General features: G+C 50.6%; 1 non-coding gene and 1 pseudogene across 1 annotated transcript; both read right to left on the bottom strand.

Annotated features, from left to right (window-relative positions):
• Positions 1-2,175: 2,175 nt before the first annotated feature.
• On the bottom strand, positions 2,176-2,254 carry LOC130307264 (U2 spliceosomal RNA; annotated as a pseudogene).
• A 2,085-nt stretch (positions 2,255-4,339) lies between these two features.
• On the bottom strand, positions 4,340-4,530 carry LOC130307150 (U2 spliceosomal RNA). The gene has a single exon (XR_008856361.1). It is a non-coding gene; the product is annotated as a U2 spliceosomal RNA (small nuclear RNA).
• Between the last annotated feature and the right edge of the window lie 260 nt (positions 4,531-4,790).

Below are 4,790 nucleotides of genomic sequence, written 5' to 3'. Positions count from 1 at the left end.
CTTCCAGTCTTCTTTTAAGTCTTTATAGTCCATTTTACTAGGGATTCCACATTCTTGTAGCAGGCAAAGGTCAAAGTCACATGTCTCTAGATAAGAAAATAAAGCAGCCCTGCGATCAGGGCTCTTTAAGGACCTCACATTGAGTGAGGCAATTTTTACAGGGATAGGCATAGTTTATGGAGAGTCCGTGCTTGGAGAATCAAAGTCAATAATAAGCTGCGTACCGTCATCCCCCGCCTGCGGGGTCATCAGCTCCTTGATGTTCTGAGGGTCGGAGCTTGAGATCGATGATGCCCCGACCCTGAGCTCGCTCTCGTCCGAACTGCGGCACGCCGCTTTCCTTTGAATGTCTTCCTCTTCTTCTTCTCTTTGTCTTTTAAATGTCACACTGCTGTCCATATCCTCTGTGTTGCTCTCACTCGATGTAATCTCTGGCCCCCGGCTGATGGATCTGCGTCTTCTTTCATCTTTTGACGACTGGAACTGCTGCACAGGGGCCTGTGAGGCCTCTTTTCCGGAACCTTTGCCGCTACCCTGGGAAGTTTTCATCGCTTGTTCCCCAGCAAGCGTTGCTGAGGACTGTTGCTCCAACTTCCCCATCGATCGACGATGGCCAGTTTTACCCACCGGGTCCACTGCTGGCGGGGCAGCAAACCCTGGTTTGGCGCCACTTGTTTTCTTGGCCCTGTCCTGTATAGGCGGAGTAACAGGACCGGGCTCAGACCTGGCCACCTGGCTCCCCTTCCGGCGGGCTTTCACCGGGGCCTCTTCGTCCGGAGCAGGGCGACCCTGGGCCAAGCCAGTACCTGGCTTATGCTGCAATTTTGGGTCCACCTCTGCCCCCACCGAGGCCCGTCGGCTGCCACCCGCCACAGGTGAGCCCCCTTCAGAAGTTTCGGCGGGCTCTTGAGCCAGGTAGGAAGTCGATCGACGTCTTTCAATTTCCCGGGCAGTAAACTCGATCACCCGCCCGGGCTTCGTGGAATCCCCATGGCCTCCCCCTAGCACTACCACCGGGGGGCCCCCCGATGGAGCACCAGAGGTCTTGGGCCTGGACCCATCAGTACCTGCCATCTGGGGTTTGGGCATCTTAAAAAAGGATGTCTTTTGTCCTGTCCCCTCTTTGGGTGGGCCCAGCCTTGACCCACCCATCGTAGTTTTTGCTTTATGGGGACAGGAATTAAAATCGTGATTTTCCTCTCCGCAGAGGTTGCACCTTATCGTGTGGCTACATCTTGAGGCTATGTGACCTTCTTGGCCACACCTATTGCAGCGAATCACACGCTCCGCGCCGCAGGTCTCCTGGGTGTGGCCAAACCTCAAGCAATTTCGGCAATACATAGGCATTTGAGGATAGAACAGGAAGCCCCGAACTCTCCCGATGGCAAAATTTGGGGGCGGATGGCAAAGACCCCCAATACCACCGGGATCCTTACGGAGCTTGACCCAGAACTTCCTCTTGCCGTTCCAGAACCGCACGGAGTTCAAGATTTTGTTTGCGAATCGCACCTCTTCGCAGTATCGCCGAAGAAAAGTGGCTATATCCTCCGTGGTCACATGAGGGCTGTGCATAGCCACCACCAACGGTATATGTTCCTCACCATAGAGGAACTGGAACGAAAGACCGTCGAGTCGATCGTCCCTCTGGTCCGCACCAGACAAGGTTGCATAGATGTTATCGCAACACGCCGTGGCCGTGAAGGTGACGGTATACAGGCCACGGCTTTCCTGGTCATTTAGACACAGGATGTCCTCCCTATTGAGGCGGAAGTAGTCAAGAAGAATCACCTCCGCAATGAAGCGGAGGTTCTTCAACTGACGATGGCTCTCCGACACCTCTATGCGGATGGTATTTCGCATCGACATTTCCCCAGAGGGGAAAGCCCAGGAGAACGGCATCTTCCACACCCAGGGACTAAGCCCCTTCCCCAATAGCAGCAGGGGCTCGGAATCCCGCTATAAAAGCGGAACCCTTACCCAAGGCAGAGGTCGGGGGTACCCTAGGTGCTTCCGAAGCTACAGGTAACGCTCAACGTACCGAAAATGCCTTCTGAGACACAAGGTCCCAGAGACAGGGGGATCGCAACCCGTTGTCTGTGGACTAAGCCCGCTCCCCAATAGCAGCAAGGGGGTGAAGTCCCTCCGTAAGGAGAGACAATCCCCCAAGGCCGAGAAGCAGGGTACCACAGACACCTTCCGACCAGACCAAATGCAGATACTACACTTGATCTTAGCCAAAAGGCCGAGAAGCGATAACCGTGAAAGGGGCGGGCCCAACAAGGTCCCCTTCATGGGCACTATCACTGCTTGCTGTCAGGGAGGCTGCCAGACAATTTTCCATGCACACTCTGGGCTGGGGGGCAGTCAACCACCAGTACACACAGCAGAACCTAAACCCATACCATTATTGCTAAGCAGCAAGACAGGGGCCCATTGCACTCCCACGGGGCCTTTTTAAATGCAATCCATAACCCGGATTTGCCAGGAACCCTTCTTACTCCTCCTACTTGCATGTGACACTGGGCTTAGGATCTGCATAGGAAACACACACACAAGCACACACCTACCTTTGTTGCCTGCAGATGCCTCCTTGGCTGTCCCCAAACGGTATCAAACCAACACCCACGGGAAGCTGTAAGCATAGAGGACATGCCTGCACCCCATTGGACTTACCTGTGTGGGTTAAATCCGGGTTATTTGACAACCTATGGCGGTGATGGTTCTGCTCAGGCAGAGCAGTGCTGATGCTCCTCATAAAGCTGTCGCTGCTGTGAAGGTTCTAGGTGACATCACAAATCCCTATGGTTACATACACAACAAAGCTGGGTTGTTGTTGTTTACACTCTGCAAGGCCTGTGGAAGTGAGTGACATCATAGCACTGTAGTTCTGAGGGTTCAAGATGGATGCAACAATCTCCTGTTGCTTCTATGAAGGCCGTAATAGACGACATCACCAAACAGCTCCATAGTCACATACACAGCAAAGGAGAGATGTTGTTTACACCTAGTGATGTCAGTGGTATTGAGTGACATCACAGCACAGTGCTAAGGCTCCTGGGCCTGGACACAGCAGCGGCTGCAATATCTCAACGGAGAATACGTTTATATCTATGTGTGTGTGTGCGCATATATATATATATATATATATATATATATATATATATATATATTTCTCCGCCGAAATCACTTTTAAACCCATTTCCACCTTTTTTTCCCTTCTCTTCCTCTTACTTTTTTTCACGTTTTTTTACGTTTTTCTCCTTTTCGCCTCTTTTCTGGGCGTATTATTCTTCTTTTTCTTCTTTTTTTTCGTCTAATGCATACCCCATCAGTGCAGCAATGCTTATTCAATACCGCCAGCAGATGGAGACACTGGGGGATAATTTTCTAAGGATTTATACTGATTTTTCCTGTCTGAATTTGTCGCACAGAAAGTTGCAGGCCAAATATGTGTGACATTTCTGCGACTTTAGCTTCTAGAGCATTTTTACAACATTATACATAGGTGCTGAATACATAAAAAGCGACTGTTCAGCGACAGACAAGTCGCATCGGCTGAAAGTAGGCCAGAATGTCAGTCCATGTTGGAGCAGGTTTAGATACAGTCTAAAGCATAGATCTCAAAGTCTGTGCACAGAATTTAGCAAGGGCCTCGCACCTTCTGATGCATCAGGTAGGTGCACAATAGCATAGCCTAACCCTCTGTACTTTGGTCTATATTGATGCGGGACATAGACAGCCAGCTGATGACCAATCCATTAGTGCAATGGATGGCTGGAAGCATTTGTCTTTGCCTTTGCAATACCACAGAAGCAATGCATGGTCAATGTACAGCAATGACACACCTGTGTGAACAGCCAGGAGACCCCCCCCCCCATGTTATGTTACATAGTTACATAGTTAGTACGGTCGAAAAAAGACATATGTCCATCAAGTTCAACCAGGGAATTAAGGGGTAGGGGTGTGGCGCGATATTGGGGAAGGGATGAGATTTTATATTTCTTCATAAGCATTAATCTTATTTTGTCAATTAGGAACATTCAGCACCCACCCGCTATCAAGGCAGCTGCCTATCATGTCATGCCCTACCTGCACAGGTGTGCTGGCTACTCAAATGATCCAATTAAGGAGGCCATTTAGTCAGCAGCAGCAGAAGTCCTGTGCCTGGACGCTCCAACAGGGGCCAGACACAAGCAGAAGCAGAAGCAGCAGAAGCAGCAGCAGCACCACCTTTTGTTTTTTGGCTGCAGCAGCAGCAAGGCCCACAGGGCTGGCTAGCTGGCTAGCCAGCAAGCAGGTAGCAATGAAAGTAGGAATCTTTCTTTTTAACCCTGTAAGGGGGTGGTGCACTGTACCCGAAGATACTGCCATATCGGGTCAATGCATAGGGCGACGGAAGCAAGCTTCGAAATCGGCCCCCGTTCTCAAAAATCCATTTAATATATGGTCCCCAGATAGGGGACGTATCAGATATTAAACTGATAAGAACAGATACTACACTTGATCTTAGCCAAAAGGCCGAGAAGCGATAACCGTGAAAGGGGCGGGCCCAACAAGGTCCCCTTCATGGGCACTATCACTGCTTGCTGTCAGGGAGGCTGCCAGACAATTTTCCATGCACACTCTGGGCTGGGGGGCAGTCAACCACCAGTACACACAGCAGAACCTAAACCCATACCATTATTGCTAAGCAGCAAGACAGGGGCCCATTGCACTCCCACGGGGCCTTTTTAAATACAATCCATAACCCGGATTTGCCAGGAACCCTTCTTACTCCTCCTACTTGCATG

Source organism: Hyla sarda, unplaced genomic scaffold (genome assembly GCF_029499605.1).
Source record: "Hyla sarda isolate aHylSar1 unplaced genomic scaffold, aHylSar1.hap1 scaffold_142, whole genome shotgun sequence".
In the NCBI taxonomy this organism is placed as follows: Eukaryota; Metazoa; Chordata; class Amphibia; order Anura; family Hylidae; genus Hyla; species Hyla sarda.
This window is presented reverse-complemented; position numbering and strand designations above follow the sequence as displayed.